This window comes from Passer montanus, unplaced genomic scaffold, assembly GCF_014805655.1.
Source record: "Passer montanus isolate IOZ18808 unplaced genomic scaffold, ASM1480565v1 scaffold32, whole genome shotgun sequence".
NCBI classification, from domain to species: Eukaryota; Metazoa; Chordata; class Aves; order Passeriformes; family Passeridae; genus Passer; species Passer montanus.
In genome coordinates, this window is record NW_024367930.1 from 1,438,694 (window position 1) to 1,462,198 (window position 23,505).

Genomic DNA, 23,505 nt, shown 5'->3' on the forward strand with positions numbered 1-23,505 from the left:
GGGTTACCTGACTTCCATTCCATACCAGTTATAAACTGAGATCTTTCAATTTTTCCCCTCTGAATGTTGGTGTTTTTATCTTCTGAGCCTACAAGAGCAATCTAAATGACAAAGATAATCTGGCAGTGCTACATATTTGTAATTTCCTATTGAATTTGCTACAAATCACTGCCTCAGTGAGACAACAGGTTGATAAAAGGAATTAAACAGAACTCAGATTTCCTGAGCAGAATTCATACTCTGCTACATCTAATGAAGGGCTGACATTCCTTAAAATAACATGACCTTCATCATATAAACAAACACAGGAAAAAAAAATCTCACTGCAAGTTTTATCTTACTTTTGACCAGTACGGTAATCTCTTCTAGTAAACAAAAAATTTTGTTCTTTTCTAGCTCTTCATTTTGTGTTCTTAGATGGAGGTCATGTCTTACAGAAAATTGAGCATATATTTAATTAAGAAAAATCTATTCTTTATTTAATTTTTTTTGCATTTCTTATCAAGTGGTCATGTTTGTATCTAGCTAGGCAAAGCCTGTATTTCTTAATTTATGTCCAGAGTCCTTTAAATCTTGAGAGGGGCAGTTTTCAGCATTTGCTTGGGAAAACTACACCTAAACACTGCTGAGTATCTTTACCCTCTCCTTTCTTTGTAGAGGAGGTGAGGGAAATTTAGTGTGTAGTCTTCCCAGTGGTGAAGATCATGGTGATCATAATTGAAAGATTAGCTCCTTGTGGCCATGAAATCTGATGCAAAAATTTTCTACTATTATGCAGAACTCTTTCACTAGCTAGTAACAGCCAGACCTCCTCAGGTCTAAAACCAAAATGAGCTGGTTTTGGAAGGACTAAGTCTACTTCATCTACGAGACTTTTTCCAATACTTGTACTACTGCACAATCAACTATCTTGTTATGCATTAGGTACAACAAATGGCAAATTGTCTCAGACCAATGGGGAGGTGGTGTGGCTCTTTCTGCAAGAATTAGTTTAGTCCTGCAGTATTCTTGTCTCCAGTGCTGCTGGTGTAGCAGTATGGATGTGTTTTCTAGAGCCAGCTCTTATGACCCAGTGTAACCAAGTATTTACACTCTGCTGTGTTTCTGTGATGTGACCTTTTGGTGCAAGCCTTTTGAACTTTAGTATGTTGAAAGTACAAAACAGATCTGAAGTATCTGAAGTTTGTATAAGCAAAGCCAAAAACCTGACTAAACAAAGTATTTTATCTTCATCATGTGGCATTTGGGTGAATAACTGAAACTTGTGTTCTTTTATGTCCTTTTGGCCTTTGTTTTTCCCCAGTCAAAATGAAAAACATACATTGAGTATGCTTTGTTTCTTTTTTTGTAGCCAGCTCTTTAGGTCTTGGAGATTGTTTTAGCTGTTTTTTGATGTAATCTTGATTAGTCATTGTGAAATAAAAATTAAAAAAAAAATCCTAATAAAATTATGGTTCCTATGTTTCTGTGTGCTATTTCTGTAATAGGTATTAGAAATATTACCTCAATATTATAAATAAATTTAATCTAATTTTCTTGTTCATAAACCAATAATTAGGGTGGATTTTTTATGGATGGAGTTGTGTGTGTATGTGCCTATGGCCTAACATTGCATCAGCTACCATCATTGCAATTATGATTGTAACCATAAGAATATTTTGGGTTTCAGAGGTTTTTTTTCCCTTTACTAACCTAAGCTATACTTAGATTGCAAAGTTCTTAACAAACTTGACTTAACCCTCATGTTGCTATTGTACTAGTTTTACAGTTTCTCATACAGCTCATTTGTAATATTGCAATTTGTAATATAGAATTGATCTCTGATACCTGACTTTCAGTCCTAATTCTACTTACTGAATATGCTTACTAAGCTAATGACTTACACTAATTTTTAAAATTTTTTTTTCAAGATATTTTATGGAAGTGAACTACAATTTGTTCAAATAATGAAAGACACATTTCAGAAAATTGAATTTCTATATATTTCAGAACAATTAGGTAGTGGTGAACTGTTGGTTGTTTTTTTCACATGTCCTTTATTTTGCTTTCTCTTGCTGTATTTTGAGTATTTTTACACGTAATAAATTATGAAGTGATACAGAGCATGCAGTCCTGTAAAAAGTGTCAGGTTATTTTAAATCATGGAGGATTGGGGAAGCAAACATGAGATCATCTTATAGATATTAAAAAGGCAAAATCAAAATAACTTACATAATTTTTCAGTGTGAGAGATGTCTGATCAGAGTTACACGAAAGCACTGACCAAAAAATAAAAAACCCAGTTAAAAGCATCCTAAAAATGTACACAAAAAGTGGGTTTTTTTGCTATAATTGTTACAATAAGTGTTCTGTGGTAGCTTTTATTTTATTGAGCTTCACCCAAATAAATTTGTTCAAAATATCTTTGCAAGTGGATCTATTTTTTTTCTATTTACGAAGTCAAATTTACCTTTGACTGTATCTCTGTTTTTTCACTGAATTTCGCTATTGCTTCTTGACTGAAACACTTAGCAGCATAATTTGTCCCTGAATGTGTTCTCTAGAGTGACCTTCATTACTTTTCTTTGTATTTAAATATGTAAAAATTAAGTATTACTGGGAAGATGGGTTTTCTCCCTCCCTGAAACTATTACCGTCTTTGGAAATCTGTTTCTGGTCTGGTCTGAGATGTTAAGTTTGGTGTGCAAGGGCTTTCATATTTTTAAGGTTTTTCTCATTCATTGACAATGTGCTGACTTTGTGACATGATCATTTGAAATGTCTGAGTTTTCAGTTCTCTGTGTTCAATACCAGAAGCCAAATAAAATGATGTGAATGTCTTTTGAGTATGTAATGTCTCCCAGGGTTCCTGTAAAACTAACTGTAAAGGTTTACCATAGATTTTCAATGGAGGTGAAATTTGCAATGTGCCACAAAGATGAAGTACTCTAGATTCTTATCAGCCAAAATCAGAAATAGTTTTTTGAGTCCTGAAACCTTAATGAGAGATTACCTACTTTGAGGATATCTGCTGTTTATCAGAGCAATGTAGCTTCAGTAAGTCACTCCAGTGATAATTAATGTAATCAGATCCCAATTTGCTTGGTTTCAAGTGTTAAAACACAAACCTTAAGTTCTGGGCTGTATCTTAAATATAATTAGTACAATTTTTAAAAAACCAATTTCTATAATGAGACACCATGTTTATCAACAGCTGCTCCATGATTATCCAGAGGAAATCAAAGCTTAAAAGCATCCGGTTTACATAATTGTGCTGAAAAGTAAAGTTCTTACTGTCTTTCTCTTGGGGTGATAAGGTCTTCCCTCATTCTAGTGGTTTCAGTAATGTAGCTCTCTTGCCTGTACCATGCATGAGATCTGGACATTCACGTTTTCATCTTTCAATTGGCCCACTTAGAATTCGTTCTCCTGAGAAAATCTATCTAACTGGAATGTTTGCAAGTTGTTTCATGTGGCAGCTTGTCACCCTGCCATCAGACACCCTGGGCAACTGGGCAGAGGCAAACTTTCAGCAAATGTATAGAGCTGTTTCCTCTCAGGCCATAATGATGGAAGTGTGTTTAGAAAACTGAGAAATCAAGTTCTTGCAGATATCTAATGAATATGATTTTATTTTTCTTCCAGATTTTAAGACTCACAGGGTTTTCTCAAGTGCAGTTAATTTTATTTTCAGAATGTGCAAAGGGCAGGGCACTGCCATTCTAAATGGAAGTTAAAAAGATGAGACAGTAAAGAAATTATTTTAACCAATTACCTTTTCTGTTGACTGACCTATGCATTTTAATAACTCATCAGACCAAACACCAATGGTTTGTTTTTAAAATTTGACTTAGATTCTTTAAGCATCAGCTTCTGCTTGTGCTAGGCATAAAATTTCCTTCATATAAAGAAATTATCTCGGTGTCAAAGTCAGTTAAATATATTATGAAAATCAAAGTATAAGCTCACAAGGAAGTGAAAGGTATGAGGTATTAGGAAGATGAGCACAGTCTTAGATAAAATATCTCTGCATTATTTTTATCTTCTGCATCTTATACTTTTTCGTCATAGAGTTTCATACTGTCATACAAAGAAAATCTCACACATGTCACTTGTGTCTCATGACAGGAACAGAGAAATTTGATTATTGACCCAATTCATCTGGCAGAGATGCTTTTCACACAAAGGCACAGTGTGTATCAATTTTTCTAACTCAGGTCTAGAGAATCTCTCAGAACTTCAGTCTCCTTTATTTTTTCTTTCAGTGAAGAGGACAGCAGAATAATGTCAATCATTTAGAAATTTCAGACTGATTATTCCATGCAAGAATGGTGATATGTACTCATTTTCTTGTCTGTCTTTATGTGGTTTTGTTGGATACTTCTGCAGTTAATGACTCTTGGAATCAAAAGCAACAAAGAATAGAACTTTGATTATTTGCAAAGTTTTGTTTTGTACATGAGACTCTCCTTAAATTCAAAATGAAAGAAAATCTTTCTGCTTTATATTAGCCCAGTCTAGGAGAAGATGGAACTTATGCACAGGAAATATAGTAAAATACAGATTTTTTTGTGGAGGGGGAAGTTTTATATTCAGGAAATGCAAGATGACCCTTCTTACTCTGCGAACATTATCTACCTAATACTCATCTGGACTACTTAGACTACCTTGGGGCTCCATTTTCCTGTATTTTTCTTCCAAGCATATATACCACTAAACATGAAAATCAAATGTATTCACAGATCAACTGACTAGAAACTTTGTGTTCTCAAGCAGCAAAGCCTGTTCTATCACACTATATGGATAATATTTCCAAAGAACTGTTGGCCATCCTCATGATCAATGTCTTTACTCATATGAGGAATACCCCATACTTTAGTGGCCTTGATCTACTTACCTATAGGTTGTTTTTTAACTATCTTTATCTTTATCTTTATCTTTATCTTATCTTTATCTTTATCTTACAAGGCACAAGAAAGAGTGAAACCAGAAAAGCTTATGTCATAATGGGTTCTGTAAAACAAGAAAACAAGAATACAATTTGCAGGACTTTTCCCCTTTCTTTCTTTTTTTTTGGAACAATTTTATATTTGTAGATTTCCTTACTAGATTTTTTCCCAGATGTTTTCTACTATGGTATGATGAGACCATACCTACTAGGGTATGGTCTGTGCCCTTTACACAGATGATTTCGTCTTATTGTGAATATAGAGGACTAGAGATGGCACTCTGCTTGGTAAGAAGTGCTGGAGTGTGGATTTTTTTCCTTGCCATTTTAGTAATTGAAAAAAAATATAGTAATCATCTGTGGCAATCTCTATAGAAAGCTCATAAATGATGAGTAATTAATTCTAGTTATTCAAACCTGGCAACATTATACTGATAATTTTGTAGGGATTGTCCTTCAGTGTCTTGTCAAGCCTTTCCCCTGGCAGAGCAGCTATCTGGAAACCATTCCAGTAGATTTGCCATGGTCAGTTTTAGATATGTTCTCAGTGTATGATATGAGATGTAGTTAGAAATTCATTCATATATATCCTCTCTTGTCAGAGACAGCACTTTAAAGAAGCTGACCTTGTGTGCACACAGACAGCTTCTACTTGTACAAAGGGAATTTTCAGATTGAAATAAAATGCATTTTAATTGAAAACAAGACAGAGTTTTCTTTTTCTGAAGAAAATCCTCCTGCACATTTTCATTTTAAGCAATGCCTGCAAGGTATTTTTTAATGTCACTTATACTTTGAATTTTCAAAACAGGCATGGATAATCACAATTATTGTTAAGGAAAGATAGTTGACAACTGGGAGAGTCTCATTTTTTATCTCCTTCTGGGAAATGTCACAGGCTATTCTTGTACATGTACTCGAATATGTGTTTGTACTGACATATTTATTTACACTCATTTAAATGCAATGTACATTAAGATTATTCACCTGTCTCTTGTCTGTGGATATATGAGAAAAACTCTAATTAAACTAGGATAGAAATACAAGTATACTCATGTTCAATGTCATTTGATGGACGTTTGTCTTTTATGTATACTGTTAATTGTTTCCTCCACATTTGCCCATTGCTGAGGCGAGGGATCTAGTTGGTATTATTTACAGCAAACATGTTACAAGACTACTGAATATTACAGATTTATGTATTCATGTCAAATTTAGTTATTTGGAAGAGCAGTTTAACAGAGCTCTGATCAGTAGAGGGCTCTTCACATTGTAGCTGGTTGGAAAGTGATGAAAGCAGGATCTGTGTGATTGTACAGGAGATATTGACTGCAGCTGGATCACTGTTTTCTTCTAATCTTTTTATTGAATCCAAGGCAGAAGAATGAGCTTTGCTTTTCATTTTCTTAACATATGTTTCATAGTAATTGTATTATTATACATTGCAGCCACTCATTAGCTGAAAGATATTTAAACAGTCTGAAAGAGAACTCAGAATTCTGTGTATCAGTATTGCTCAATGACTTCTGACATAATTGTCCTGCATATATATATATACACATGTACATAAATAGGTGCTTGTTTTTACCATGTAAATCTTGTGTCAGTTTTGGTTGGGAAAAGTTGATTGTTATGGAGAAGTATGTCCACTAGATGTCATTCATGTAATCTAGTTTTTGTTGCAGCATTTATTTCTGAAGAGACATGAAGGATGGTGGATACAAATTGCCACATTATTAGCTGTTTTTCTATATGCAGTGCTTTTGACTTTCTATATGTGTGGCATGTTACAAAATAATATTACGATTCTCTCTGTGATGGGTTTGATGCACCACAGTCTAGAACTCCCATCTTTGCCTATTTTTCTTACGATAGCATTCATTATTGCATGAGTAGGTGTGTTATATAAGAGCACCCAGGTGAGCTGCATGTAGTTGGTAACTCTCTGCAAGGAGAGACATGAGTATAGATGTCAGGGCATTATGCCCCACAGGAAAACAAAAATATCATATGATTAATATAATTTCACCCCAAATGGTGGAGCTTTTTTTTTTTTATAGAGCTTTTCTAAGCTCTATATAACTAAAAAAGCAGTTCTTTAGAAAAGTGTGTATCTAGTTAGGAAAGGGAACTCAAATTTTTGAAATTTACACAAGTGGATTTATATACTTACATATCTTTGCCACATAACGATGCTTAAGTATCTGAGGGACTTAAATTAGAATCAGTTTCATCTACCTTAAATAAAATACCCTGTATGTGGACAGGTCAGAAATGTGTTTGAGTATTCAGTTGGGTGGGCTGATAGGATCTGTACTGACTGATATTAGCAAAGAATTTTTTCACCCTCTGCCTCTCTCCACCACATCTTTGCAGTACAGCACATGCTAGTAACTGCTAGACAGCTTCTGGGAAGCCATATCCATACTCTCATTGAAGAGCAACTGCTGCAACATTGGCCTGTGCTCTTTCCCACTTTCAGCTTGGAGAAGCTACAGTGAAACTGGAAGCTGAAGATCACAGCTTCCTCCAACCTCCCTTTCCTCTTCCATATGGAATAAAGAATTTTTCTGCCCTGTGTAGCCAGCCAGAGGGCAAGATGGGGAAGTGATAATCCTCTTGGAATGAGCACTTGCATGAAAAATGATAAATGCTACTTTGCATGGGGATTAACACTTGCTTATGAACTTGCTTTTAATAGAGTGATGCTTCTCTTTCAGTGACGTGAAGGTTCGTTGTACTCATAGACCTGATTAAGAACCTTTACCACTGTTCAGCCAAGAGGGAACCATCTGCCACCAGAAACATAAAGCTGTTCAAAGCTGTTTCACTCTTTTGCATATTGTCCTCAAGAATGTAAACCACTTACTTTCCCATAGCATTTACTTCCCTAAAGAAAGGCTTGTTCCCCACATCCCATCACGACATTCTTCTTTCTCCCAGCATGAGAATTGCATTTCTGCTCACATTTAATGCATGTGTTTGAAGTCTGTACTTTATCTCCACGAAACTCTGAAACAGGACTCTCCAGAGGTAGTTTAATGAACGGAGTTGCTATATAAACTACATCTATTTTAGTTTCTTTGATGGAAGACTTTGCATTATGTGGTGAGGATGTTCACAGAGTGGGTCAATCTGTCAGTGGAGTTTGTGAAGCTTGTTTGGTATCTCTAGATATATTTGATATTAGAGCACTGCTTCGTAAAGTTTTGGTGTACAACCTGATTGCTACTTTGCAAGATGACCCCTTCTTTTCACAGTGACATGAAAGTGACATGACATTTCATCAAAACTGGTCATTAAGTTAATTTCCAAGCACTGATGCCTGCAAATAAATTTTGTATGGGCTATATAGTCTTCTTGAAAATTATTGCCTTACTGCTGCAATAAGGTTAGCTCCACTGGAATCACAACTGTGGTACTCCAGTACACTGTCGCTCCTGAGAATTTAATGGGAAGGGTAGTGAGGGGACTTCTGTTCTATTTTCAGAAATGACATATGAACTTAAGAAGTATCAGTCCTGTTGTCTTTCCAGAGTATTGAAGATTTAAATGCTAAATCTGGTTATGAACATAAGTTTTACTATGCAATGTTTTTAAATGTTGTTTGTTATGCTCGTTGTTACATTCAACATACATATAAAGTTGCATGATGCTAACATAGGTATTTTTAATTATTACTTATTAATTATTTAATGCTTTCACTAATAAAATTTGATGGCAAAAAACCTTTAAAATTGTAATCTAAAGCTTTTTCTATTGTTAAACCACTATTATTACAAAATTTTTTTATTTCCTTACTTTTTAATAAGTAGTAATTCTGTTGTATTGAGAGGGATTAAGGTGAAGGTGAATGAAAAAAAATTTTTTAAGTAGTTCTCTGTTTTGACAAAATCATACTTCCTGACCATCACCTAAAACATGCAGTACTCACTGTCTGGAATTTACTCTTCTAATACAAATTAAGCTAGAGAAATTGATCTTACATCTGTATCCCCAAGAGAACCTCAGCTAGTTTTATCCAGTCTACACCTTCACCTTCATTCACTTATATCTAGGGTAGTTTTGACAGATGTTTTTTCCAATTTCTATTCACCAGAAGTTTTGCAGTACGTGCTGCAGTCTTGTTTATGTAGTTTTTCAGGCCCACTGAGAGGAGTAAAAGAAATAACTCTATTTTCAATAAGGAAGACAGAACTTGAATTTAGAGATAGGTTTTTGGTTATATAGTTAGTGATGTGTTATGGCAGTTAATCACAATGTTGCATCTAGCAAGCCTTTACAAACGTAAATATATGTACATCTACAGTGTTCTTATCCCTGGATTATGTGAAGTCAGTTCATTCATGTTTCCCCCAAGGCTATGTTTTTTAAACCTCTTGTATCTTTTTGATTTTCTTTCTGATATGATTTCCACTTTGATCACCTCTTCAAGTGGTGTGTCCAGATCCACCAAGTGTCTTAGGTGGATTCTACATGTTTTTGAGTAACACAAAGAACTTTCACATGTGTTTAAGGCACCCAAGAATAACTTGCTTTAGGTTTTTAACTGCAACGTGTTGCAATGTCTCCTTTATCTAACATGTTCTTTTGCCAGGGCAGGAGAACAGCATATAGTTCAATGCCTAAACTTTGCTGATTGCTTACCAGCTGCAGCTTGTTTTTGATTTACCATTAAAAGGTTCTTGAGCTTCCTTTGTCTGTATTCCATGTTCTTTGTTTTGTTTCACTGTGGATCATTTTGCACAATAGTTGTTAGTTATCAGGTACACTGATGACTCCAAATTCAGTGAAGCCTGCAGAAGTGAGGTTACTCTGCTGGAGTGACCTCTAAGTCTGAGGTAACAGAAACCAAACAAATTGTTTGACTGTGATCTTGGTTTATGCTACAGCAAGTTGAGGGTACTTGAATTTTGAATGGGGATGTCCCTGGGTGGTTTGGTGAACTTTTTAATTTTTGGCATGGTAGTTTCACATCATTAGTCATCTGTCTCTTCCTGGGTGTTTCTAGGTAGATGAAGCTAGAGATTTCAAAAAGTTGTACACAGTATGGAAGACCCAATTTGTGTTTCATATTTTGTATTTTATGTTTTTTATATTTTTTTTTTAGAAAGCTACCAGCGCAAAGAGCAGAAGTTAAAATATTTTCGTGGAAAGACTGTTCTTGTCTAGAAAAAAATAAAAGACAAAAGGTTATCCTTTAATTTGCTGTCAGTTAATATTAGTTGGTCTTCATGTGGAATGGCCATAATAATAAACAAATAAGAAGTTGATGTGACTTCCTTCAAGTAGAAAAACATCAGCTGAATCTATGTAACGGGTAAATCCTCACATAAAGACAAGGAATATAGAATACTACAAATTCCAATGTATGATCATGTCTCTTCTCATCAGAGACATGTTTTAACCTTGTCAAATTTATTTTTGGCTTATGTGGTTATGGTAGTGTCTAGAGAGTTTTGACCATGAATAATAGTTGTAACAATGCAACAAAGGCTTTTGTAGTATATACAACTTATTAACTTAGCTCATTGGGGCAGAGACTGCATTTAATTTGGCTTGAGGCTTAGAACAGTGGACCCTGAGTCTTATTTTAGTGCTTCCACAGAACCAAGAATAATTTTTTTCTCTTTTGTGTACAAGTGTAAAGTATTTTATTTGAGGGTGTTATATAGGTCTGAATGTCTTGACGTAATTTTATGATTTCACTTTTTTTCTCTGATGTTACCCATTTTTACATGCTCAGTTGACATTCCCCATTTTGTCAAAATTGGGATACAAATAGGAAGTATAAATGGCCATCATATGACTGTTGAAATTAGGAAACAATCTGAGATTAGATTAATACCTGCAGTGTTTACTGATGTATTTAATCCATGAATAATAAGGAAGGCCATGGACAGCAATAATATGTATATTTGTATTAAGAGTCTGATTAGGTAGCTCACTTAAGAGAATGTTATTAGTGAAACCTCTTAGCACTCCTGCATAATTATGCTGTTTTTTCAGTGTTACGTTTTCAAGACCCTTGGAGATTCTTAAGTAATAAATTTCCTGCCATTTAACAGTTTTGAGTAATAATGATGAGAAAACAGTTAAATAATTTCTTTTTTCAAGTACCAGGTGCTGAAAGCAACTGAGAATGTCAGTGGTTTTTATAGTGGTTTCCTGTACATCTTGTGCAAGCTTCCTTAAGCTTGAGTCGTATAAGCCTTTGTCAGATTAAAAAAGATAAAATAAGTGATTTCTAGTCAAGACATTGGACTGAAACTAAGGCATTTAGTTCTGTTTGCTTGCAAAATACCTGTGTTATTTATGTTTTGGGTGTTGCAACTTCATTTAATGTGACACTGATTTTTGGGAGAGTGCTCCTAATCCATTTTTAATGCAAGGTAGACCAGTTTCTTGAAATCACCTGTTCCAGATTACAGCAAGTAACAGAGTGGTAGTTATTTGCAGAATTTGTTCTGCTTTTTTTAAAAAATCACATTTCTGTCTATGTTTTGAGATTTGATGACTGTGTTTGGGATTTGAGTAGGGCACTTTTGCATGTCCCTGCTTCATCTTCTAAAGACCTGACCTTTTGCTTTTCTCCTGTTTGGTCTCCATTTAAATAGTAGGCTGTTCATAAGATGTTGAAAAGAGATGATTTGTGTCTTGCAGGCTGTGACTGCATGGCACTGAATGGTGCAATGTACAGGAGCAAGTTTCAATGCTGCAAGCAGGGAACAATCATAAACAGTCTTGGATGGGGCTATCCCTTCCCTACATAAGATCATCTTTAACAGTATTGCTTTACAAAGATATTTGCCTGACTTATTCTGGGACTCCACAACCCCTCAGACAGTTAATTCTAGTGCTTCACTATTTATTATCTCAGAGGCACACAAGGCAGTATGCTAGGAATATTCAGATCAGACATTAAGAAAAGATTTCTAATAGAGAGGACACATTCTTTCCTTTTCTTAGTAGTTTCCTATGAACTTATAGGCTGGTATGTCTCATACTTCTCTACGCAAAACATTCCCAGCTTTCTCAGTGTTTCCCCTTGGATCACATGTTCTGGAATTTATTGTTAATCTCTGTACTTTCCTTTTGGAACATAGCAGTTTTGTGGCATCCAGAACCAAATGCAGTACCTTAGTCCAGTTCCAGGTTCATTATCTTGAAGTACAACAGAAAGAATATTTTATGAATCTTATGGGTTCGCTGATGATCTAAAATTCCACTTTAATGTTACCTTGCAGTTGCAAAGGAGCCTTTGTTCACCTCATACTCAATTTGTGAAACATGTAGATTCTGGATCCTTTTCTCTTGCATACAAATTATTCATGTAAATTAATTACATGCCTAATTGTAGAACCTCCCAGCTGATTTTCATTCTTGAATTTTACCTTCTGCTTTCAGATTTCATCTCGCCCTTGGCTACAAACATTTTCAGTTCTATCTAGTCAGCCCAGTACTTGCAGTTCCTTCTAGTTTTGTGGATCTTCAAGGTTGATGTACATCCTTTCCTCTCTCCATATCTGTGTTTTTAATGAGAATATTGAAATGATCCATGAACAGTTGATAGTATTTTTTCACACTGACAAAGAGTTCATAACCCATTTGGGTGATATCCAACCAGTTGATAATTTGTTTTCTTGTGTTTTCTTGTTTTACTTAAATGGTACTGCCTTTCTCTGTAGGCTGATGTGCAGAGACAGACACCTTAGTTGATATATTTGAACTTTGGAAGACCTATTGGCTGTGTCCTTTCCTCTGGTTGTTTGGTGGCGAATGCACGTGTGTCCTTCTGACAGGGAAGTGCTGACATATAATTTGCCTGATTTTATTTTTTTTTTTAATTCAATCACTCTGTTTGCACATTTCTAATCTCTAGTGTCTCTCTTCTGTCCCCATTATGATAGTGTGTAGTTTCCTCAGACTCTACTGCAAGGATTCTAGAAAAAATATCTTAGCAAGTGCTTTAGCAGAGCACTTGAAAAGTGTTTTCAGAGGTATGCTGTGCTCAACACAGCATTTTCATAATCTATCTCAAATTTCATTGTTTGTAGCCATGTTGGTGTGCTACTGTACCCTTGCTAACAAATTCACTGAGTATGTTTGTGTACTGCAGAATAGAGTCATAGGTATTCTTTTAATGCAAAACCAGGCAACTAAAATAGTAACACATTGCAGACTGTAAATAGTAGGCAGATGGGTTGCTCCTGGAGATTGTCAATGTTCATAGGAATCAAGAGGGTCATGAGTGAGTTTCAGATTGCAGTGATTATTGTGCTGAGCATCTTAGACATCCCAGCTTAGTCACCAAAATGGATTACTCTGCCCAGCATCATAGACACACAGACTTAGTCACCCAAATCCAATTGAATCCTTTAAAAGTGCAGGTTTAGTACCGTTTCAAGGGCATGTAAGACCTGTTGATTAATTTCTGTGTTATGGTTTAAGAATTTTACCTGGAAACAGAAGCTAAAACAATCTCCTCTTGATGAATGTGCCAATTCCCCCTATATTATGAGTTCCAAAAATTGCTTTAGTGGAAAAAGAAGGAAAACAGCTGACTCCTTCATATAATTACCGAAGCTGACTTGGCCGCATGCTAGACTTTGTCTACCCTCCATTTTAATAAAAGCTTGGTCAGTTATTTGGTTTTTGCATCTTTGATTTTAGTTCCTTGAGGGAATCAAGACCCTGTTCTTGATTTAGCAAGACTTTATAGTCTGTATGTAAATGGTATTTTTTTGGTAATGTATATCAGACTCTCCAGACTCATCAGTAATGTAGCAACTCATCAGGACTTGGAGGGAAAGGCAGCTTCTCCCTGCTCCAAAAATACTGAAAGTGAAAAATATTGATTGTTTTTGTTTTAGAGCATCTCATGGCTTTTGAGCCAGCTTTATGATTTTTGGGAGATCTGAATGATTCTCACTATGTGGCTTGGCATAATGTAATCATTCACTGTACCATCTGCTGTAATTCCATCAAAACATGCTCCCCTTGACATCCCTTCCCCAAAGCCATTTCTGATAACATTGCTTCCAAGGTCTGCACCCATGTCTTCTAGGGAATAAGCAGACCATTCATGTCTGAAAGGCTGCTGAGACAAAGCTAGTATCCACTAAATTTAAAATACTGTTCAAATCCATTGTAGTTGTTCTGATGTCGCACTCCAAGAATGTCTTAAAGCATGTAAGTAAAAGGGTTGTAATGAGCATTAGAAAAGCTGCAGACTGAATGTCTTTGGAACCGTTGTGGAAGTGGCTGCAGTGGAACTGGCAACACTTGGTGGCTGAGTGATGGTGTGATGGCAGTTTCAGCTCAGGCAGGGAAGACGCTGTGTTTGCCACATGTGAATTAATATAGTGCTGCTTTTTTACTGTTGAGGGATTAGCATAGCATTTAAAAAAAATATTTGAAGTATATCAGAATAGGGGAATATCTGAACCCATATTGCAGACAGCTGCTTTTTTGAGCTGATGAGCTAAACTATAGCTCATAAGCTATAGCTGGGAAGCATCAAATAAGAAATTAAAACACTGCCAATGCATATGATAGGACTTTTAAAATACCAAGTAAGAGCTATGCCCTTCAAGCAAGTAACCAGGAAAAGGATGAGAGACAAGAATATCTCCCTGCCATTTGGACTAAGCTTTTCTGCTTAACATTAATTTGTATCATAACCATTATTTTCAATACATTTCTGAGTCCATACTTCATGAATAGCAGCCAGTGATAGAAAATAAAATTGTGGAAATGTATTAGAGAAAAGGGGATGCTGGAAGTGATAGAGTTCTAAAAATTCAGAATTTACTTTTTATCATTCTAGTTATCTGTTTTCTTCTAACATGACTACTAAAAACTATGAATAAACTCAGAGAAGCTAGACATTTTTTCTTTAATTTTGTAACATCAATGAGCCCAATATTTGATATTCCCTTACAGAACATACCTTGCTGCAAATGCAATTAAGTATTAAAAACTAGTGGAATGATTGTAAAAACTTCTTTTTACTATGTAGAAAATTTGCTTTATAAGAACACAAATTCTTGGTTGTTGTTCATGCAGCTACATATAACTGGGATTTAATCAATTGATATCATACTGCATTGAGCTGTATCACATTAAATCACATGTTAGTAGTAAGGGAAACATTCTGAGGCCAGTATTGTCCTTTCAGATTAATCTGTCAAAAAATTAAGAATCTCAAGTTCACCACCTTCCTAGAATAAGGAGTATATGGACTGCAACATCATGCTCAGTTCTCTTAGAAATCAACTGTGTGGAGAAGCAGCCACAAAAATTTGCCAAGCTAGGGTGTAACTCAAGCACATTGAGGCTACAGTGACTAGAAAAGGAAATTGGAATTTTGTGTGGCTATAATCTATTGTTTGACATCCAGTGCCTGCTCCTGTGTAATTTACTTGCCTCTTTTGGTCACCTGACTGGAGACATTAAGTGGGCCACAGGGTAAGCCAGGAAATTCAGCTCTTGGCTTTCCAAGTCTGCAGCTCAGTTGTTTTCCCTTTCCCCTTCCCCCTCTCTCTTTTTCACAGCTGGTCAGCATATGCACAATAATTACTTAGGGCAGGTAAGGCAGATTTGGAAAGATACATATGGAGCACATGCAAATCTGCACCAAGTTTTTGGAATGCAGCAAGAGTGTGAAGTTAATGTTAAGCAAGATTTCTTTTATGTTTAAAGTTTCTAAAACTTATAAAAAAGAGAGACAGCAAATTCACTTTAATAATCTTTCCTTTGCTCTACTACTACTACTAACTGAGAGGGTCTGTGGTTTTGCCAAAATATTACACATTGCTCAAGAAGATTACAAAGAAATCCCAGACATGCACTGGAGAGTTATTAAATTTAACATTTCTAAAAGATATTTTCAACAGCTAAATACTTGTTAGAGAATTGTTTTCCTCAAATTTCAAAAGTTGCCACAACTCAGTCACAGATAAGAACTTCCAGCTTTTTAATTGATATATAAATTGAGTTTAAAACCAAATCCACTACATTTCCTGTGGTAAAGGAAACACATACTCTTCAGTTTGGTTTGTCTCTAATTTGAAAATCATGTTCTCAGGAAATCCTGCGCAATTTTTTTAACGTAAACAGGAAAAGTATTTATTTGCTTGGGGCTCTGTTTGTGTGGGGGTGACCAGAAATAGTGTAGATTCTGGAACTCATGTCTTAAGGAATACATCTCAGAATAAAGAAAAATAAATTCCAAATAAGGTGATTTTCTCTCTGATTATGGGCTAGTAGGAAGGGCTTTAAAATGCTTTATTCTCCTTTATATGTTCTTACTGTTTCTCTGAACTTCAGTAATGAGGGCAATTAAAAATGAAAAGATGACAAATTTGTAGGGAAGGTGTCTTTTTATTCCTTTTCAAGTGTTCTTGCCTTGTCTGAAAAGTTGTTTTTTGTCATCTGGAAATGAATGATTTGTAAAAAGCAATTGTAAAATTGCTGCAGGATTTCAGCCCTCACATCCTTCTCTGCTCTCACCCCCTCAAGGCCCTAAATTTACTTTTGCCATTTGTAACAGTTCAGTTGAGGGCTGAACTTCCCCTCCTGCTTCTTGTGAGCTTCCCTGATTTCATTTACTGTTTGAACAAGATATATTGGATTTTATTTTCTCTACATTGGTATGAACTCTACACTTCACACAATTGATTTTGTTTTCAGTTAGAAAATAGTGTTACACACTTTGAGTATACATTGTGCAGTAAGTAGGCTGCTTTTTTGTGTGGGTAGAAACAATCTGTAGAATTATTGCAGGAGCTGAACCGGTTTAGTTATAAAACTTTTAAACGAAAAGAACAGAGATTTTTAAGGAACTATTTGTGGATTTTTTTTTTTTAACCAGGATGTGATTCAAGCTATTATTTAACGAGAGGACTCAACAACCTCACCAAATGCAGAGAAAAATTTAGTATGGGAGCAGGTGCACACTTGCTTTATTTGGATTTGTTTGTGGCATTTTCTTAAAAGTTTAAATTTCAGTATATCACTCTAACAAACTGTGGTCATGAACAGTCATAGCTTCAGGGGAAAATTGGAAGCAGTGATAGTCTTAGCAGAAATGTTAACACTAAAGTTGCTCAGAGAACATAGTTTAAAGTGGAAAATCAGGTCAGTTTCCTCTTGTTTTCTCAAGAGTAAACAGTGAGTTAATGTAGTAACAACAATATGATAGGTATTTCTTTATAGGTTTTTTGATTCAGTGAAACAAAGAGATTTTTCCAGTCATCATTCTATGAGGTATTTGAAGTATGTTAACCCAAAATGGTAATTATTAAGTGACCATATGTTGCCATGAGAAATACTTTGTGTGTTACGTTGCTGCACATAGCAGGACTTGCTGTGGAAGGGTGTTTTTAGGAGCACTGAACACAGTTTGAAAGGTCCACTTGGTGAAGTCATTCTTGTGTTAGATTAATAAAAACATATTTGCCTCTACTAGGTAATCTTGGAGGGGTAAGCAGGTTAAGCTAGTACAGATCAGTTTTCCACCACACCTTTTCTTTTTTCCCACTGTATTCATTCTATAAGTACATATATCTGAAAACTTTGATTGCATGTTCCCATTTCTCCCATATGATCCAGGAACAGGGCTTGAATTCTGAATGTGAATTTTTGAGACCAGTTTGTAGGAAGTAGTAGTCATTTCTTTATATGTATATGGGCAGTGCCAGTACCTTTTTTTCTCTTTGAATCAAATTTTTAAATGCTCCATAGTGTGATTTTTGTAGCTACTTTTTTTATTTTTGAAGTTGATAAGTGTTGTGGTGGATAATCTTGGTGGGGGCAGGATGTGTGGTTTATATACAACTGTAAATTTTATTCGGAACCTTTGGATATAATTCCAAAAATAGAACCAGTATGTATGTACTTCTGCATGCATTTTACTTGTTTTTAAACCTATTGGGCAAATGTGGACTGTACCCATGTTGTCTTTATATAAGGAAATGTTAGGACTTCCAGGGAGAAAATTAAAAAGCATATGTCCAAGTAATTAATTATGAAGAGTTGAAAAGCCTTTAAAATTCATTTAATCAAAAATGTCAGATGAGGCAAGAAATTTGTAGGCTACTGCTGCCATATGTGTTTGTAGTTTACAGGTGTGAGTCTAGTGTAGGTGTTTTTAAAGGATGTAGTGCCAGAGAATAAGGAATAGGAATCGCTCAAATTCTTCTCAGTTTAACGTTTTTTATTTCTAATTTGTGGGAATTTTTGATAACTTATCTATGGCGTTCTTCATCACCAACAGTATTGCTCTGCCAGTAAAATGTGCTGCCATTGGCAAATTTTTGAATACTGACTTTTTAGGTGGGATAACACACTATGTTTGCTTCTCACCTTTTGGTCACTGATAATTATGTCTTTCTTGTGCAAATTAGTTAAGCTGCAGCCACAGAATAACAGTGGTTTTCTGACTTAGCCTTAGATCAGGCAGGAAGGCTGTGAATTGTGGTGTTATAAGTTGTTTAGAGTTGCTGTGTTTTTAACAGTATGTTTATAAGTCTTAATAGATCTAAAGAACATAGTTTACAAGGACTTAATTCTGTTTATGCATAAAGATATATATTTTTAATATTCCTTCCCCTTCACTTTTATTTGTAAGCCTATCTTTTAGGAATCATTAAAAAATAACAACTTTTAGCAGGTATTGCCAGGTATGTGGGGTTTTTTTTTCGAAACAAGGGGAAGATGATAGTTTGTGAGGAGTAAAAGTTTAATACACCTCTCAAAATTTGACGTAAATCTTTCCTTAGACTTCATGGGGTGCTGCAGTAAGATCAGGACCCTAATTCTTTCAAGAACTGAAGAGCTTTCTATCTCGGAAAACTTCTGAAGTGAAACTCCTCTTTGTACTCATTCCATTATTCGTCATGCTCCTCAGTTTATGACTCTGGCCAATGAATTCAACATCAACTACTTGAAATAGCAAGTCTCCTATGTCTTTTCCAAGATTTATATTTCATACTTTAGATTTTTTTTTCTAGAAATTAATTGAAGAGAAACCAAACCCTCATATTTATTTTACATTTCAAATGCAATTTTCTTTGTTCTATCTACTTCAATGACCACTTCACCTAGAACCATGGGTGGAAAATCAGACTTAAAAAATAATTAAATTAAATTAATTTCTTCAGTGATAAAAGCATTATAGTATCACATTTTCATTGGCAAAACTCTGGGGTTTTATTTGCAGAAAATTGGCAGAAACAACTGCAGGCAATTATGGGCTTCAATTCATCAAGGTACCTAAGCATATGTCTAACTTTAATTGAGTGAATAGTCATTAGACTTCAGGGGATTATTCATGTTCACAAAATTAGACATATGCTTAACTAACTTGGTGAATCAAGGCAATAATGACTTAATAGAATAGTGAAGACAGAACAAGAAACTGAAACCTGCACTGTAGATGTTCTTTGCTCTGGTTGTTCAGTAATAGTTCTTAGTGGGTGTATTTTCTGTTCCTTAATAAAATATCCAGGCTTAGTAACTGTATCATTTTGTGTTCATCTGCTATGGACAGTAACTTATATCCAAGGAGCAGTCTCTTACAAAAAAGTGAATTGAACCTGTAGAGGTGGTTATGACTGCTCTCATGTATGTTAAATATATTTAATAAATAGCTGTTTTATTTTAAAGGACAGCAGCCCAGGGGCAAGAGCACTGTGCATTTCCTGCCAACTGTTGTTTGTTAAATTTGCTAATTTGATTTACAGTCATGGTACATACCATGACCAGTTTCTATCAAGAGACATAACGATTCTTCATCTGAAAATTTTCTTTGCTATGTGTTTTTGTAAGCGATTTTGTGTTTTAAGGATGCATTGTGTTAGATAATTCTGCCTGAGACTCTCCTTCAAGAGTTTTGTGAGAAGGCTAAACAGATTTGTTTCAGAGGGGCAACATGGTGATATTCTGAAAAGTAAGTGTTGACCAGAAAGAAACATGGAGACATGCAGTGGAGAGCAACTATGAATTGCAAAATCAGATTATTTGTGGTTAAAAAGAGGAACATCATTTTAGGCAATGGTTTGCAGTACGAACATTTATGTAGATCGAAAACCTAGGCTTTCATCTTGATGTGCAAAGAAGGATGTAATTTTGTTCAGTCAACTTTACTGATACCAAAATAAAAGAACTGATAAAGAAAAAATCTAAGTTTAACTAACTGACATAATCACTGATGCTGCACTGTTCAAGCAGAAGCACCTTTTGTCCTGCAAAGAGAGCTATGTAATCCTATATGTCATCAAAACACAGGTGTTTTCATAGCTTTGATCAAGTCAGCCCTTTTTAATTAAAATTTAACTTATTCTCTTGTTTATTTGTTCAGTACCTTCTTACTTTTTCCTCAATAAAATTTCAACCAAGTATCTGGTATTACTGCAGTTTATCAGTATAACAAAAAAGAATAACTAAGCCACTTCAACTTATATTTATTTTGTTACATAAGAAATGCAGGCTAGTTCTAGGAAACCTATTCCTTGTTACGGGATTCTAGCATCTGGACTTACAAGTCAGTCCCTTTTTCTCCTCTCATCAGACCTAAATACCTTCTCAAGCATTTGACTAAGTGCATGATTCCTTTTATCCTTATGGATAAGTTTTAACTAAGAAAAACATATTGCTGTGATTTGCCAGGTTTCTATGGCATTCTGCAAAAATCTGAGTATTTATAAAAGCCAGGAAGACAGAGGAATTATGATTAATGATTTTGAGAACTTGCAGTAGTATTAATTAAAGCTACATAAAACAGGCTTACAAAACAATGAAGATTGGCTATGGGAAATGGAATTTTTGTTATTCTAAAAAATGTAAGTAGAAAGGAAGTGTAAGGAAGTATATCCAGTGGAAGGATCCAGGAAATGTAAGAAAGTATATCCAGTATATCCAGTTTGTCAGATGACCTTCGATGAGTTCATCAAACTGAAAAATTTTGCACTTTCATTTCTGTTTATTGGATAATTGGAATATATAACAAGGATAATGAAGGTAATGTGATCCAGGTGTACAGGAAGGAGCAAATGAATAGAAAAAGGATAAGATTTACATATCTGATTTAGATAAAGTATATATGATACCTTTTATTTCCTTGGTTCGTTTCACTTATAACATCTTGCTGTCATTCCAAAAAAACAACTGGACAGAGTGCTATGGAAGTACATAATGAACATAAAATTAAGCAGCTGCAGATTTTCTTGTGAGAAATAAAATCAAACACAAGACATAATTTTATTGGTTAGAGCAGGCTTAAAATATTTATACTCTACCGGATATTGCCAAAATATTTTCTCCAAAGCCTCTGCATAATTAGGACAAATAGACAAAAACGCTTGATTGGGAATTATTTTCTTATCCCATTGACATACTGGGACATGAATAAGAAGTGGTTAGTGAACTGTTGACCTGTAGCCTATTGGAACCTTGAAGCAGGTATGTGATTCTAAAATACATTTAAAACTGCTTCTTGCATGTATGTATGAGATTTGAAAATTTCTTTTTCCCCTGCTGTACCTTATCCAATATCTTGTTCCATTTCAGATGAAGTGTTGCTTTCTGTCTGATTTTGAAGTTCTTTTGCTTTATTAGGGTGATGGTTGTGTAATATATCCTCTTATACTATGAATTTAAGATATTGAGGGATACCCTGCAAGGCTGATACTGCCTGGTTAAAAGAAAGAACTGGGAAATGAGGCTCAGAAGTTTTGCTTTGAAGGATACTTGTAAAACCATATTGTTGACTATTTATAGTCATGTCTAAATCAGAAGTGCATGTAGAAAAAAAATTTGCTGGAAAGTTCCTTTACTTTGTAGGCTCTTTGAGGAGCAAGGCTAAGTCAGACTCATTTCTCCTCAAGTAGTATACGTAACAGTTGCTGGAGATCTGTTCTTTTTTATATTAATAAATCTAGACCTGAGCTGGGGCAAGCCTAGTTGGAAGGAAATACTGAAATACAAGCAAAATTATAGAAAGTGTAAGTGATAAACAGGTCTTACTCACTGGAGGAAGACTTAAAGCTCTTCCAGAAGACATGAGCAAATAAATAACTTTCTCTGTTTTTAAATGTATTTTGTAACAGTTATTTTTTGGATAAACAGAGAATGAAGGGGAAAAAAAACACCAGCAAAAAGAAAGAAAGAATAGGCAAAACTGAATTACAAGAGTGCCATTTTTAATAGTATTATCAGAAAAACTAACCCTCTGACACAGAAAAACAATTCCTTAAATACATGAAGGGTCTCTTGAATCATTTATGGTTTTGCTATGTCTTTCATTATTTAACTTTCAGTTGTTCTTGCAAGTAGTAATTTAAATGGTTCTGAATTATATAATGTGTTTCCCAGCGGGAAGAAAGCTGGGCCTCTGAAAGTGCCACAAATACTCAAGTTTTTTCTTTAAATGCTAGGAATCAAAAACTAGTATATTAGACAGACCCCACTGGAAACAAGTGCTTCCTCAATTTTATTAGCTATATATGTAAAAGTAAAAAGGGAAGTTGAGTTGTACTGTTAGGTTCCGAACTCTGAGATATTTCTGAAGGAAAAGATTTTTTTCTGTATGATATGTAGTACATACTAATTTTTTTAACTGGCAAAAGAAGGAGGCTTATTGGTTAATGCTTTAAAGCATGATAGCATCTGCCATTTGGACCATTCCACACAGTAACCTGCTTAGTCAGAACTGTGTGTCAGGTACAGAATAATGACTTTCCTAACTTCAGGAATGATTCTTGTATTATATATGAGTTATAAGAAAATTCTCTGTCTAGGTAGGTGGAGCGGGACTGCAAGTTGTAAAGGGTTCATTCCATCCCTTAACAAAAAGTAGGTCATGTGTGGCTTTAATTTTTTTTTAAGGCTTCACAACTGCTTTTTCATTTTATCTCAGAGTAGCATAATGGTATTGGACACTATGAATTTCTATAGTGGACTTGTTGATTGACCACATACAATATGGCAGAGGGATGTGTGGATGTGACGTCAGGACAGAAACAACTACTGTCTGTTTAAATTGGAGTAGAAAATGGAGGAGACTGCTGAGGTAAGAGAAGTACATAGCCAGAAAAAATCAGAAATATTGTTGGAATAATGCATCTATACACACTGAACCATGTTGGGCATCTTTATAGAAAAGTAGTAGCTATATATTATGTATTTTCAACAATATTAATTTCTTAGTCAACAAATATGCATAGACTGAATTTGTCAGTGGCTTCTATAGAATGGTTTCAGTTCACAGATAGACCTTGATGGGTAAATTAACCTAAAACTTCACATTCAATTTTGTTCTAGTCATTCACAAGTCAAATAGAATAGGGAAATTCAAAGCTATTTTTGAGAAACAAGAATATTTTTTTAAAAAGTAAAACCATAGAACTTTTTTTGTCAAATTTTCAACATGAAAAGACTAATTTAAACCAAATTAAACTGAAAGAAGGCTTGTGGACTAAAACTTCTCAATGTGGGGTTTCAGCCTGGAGTGTATTTTTTCATAGCTGGATTACAGTCTTCAGAAAATTGAGTTTTGAAGCAAGGTTATTGCTTCA

At 34.9% G+C, this 23,505-nt stretch overlaps 1 protein-coding gene across 6 annotated transcripts in view; it reads left to right on the forward strand.

Moving 5' to 3' along the window:
* SUGCT (succinyl-CoA:glutarate-CoA transferase) overlaps nucleotides 1–23,505 on the forward strand; it is a 314,835-nt gene that overhangs the window by 62,689 nt on the left and 228,641 nt on the right. The window lies entirely within an intron of this gene.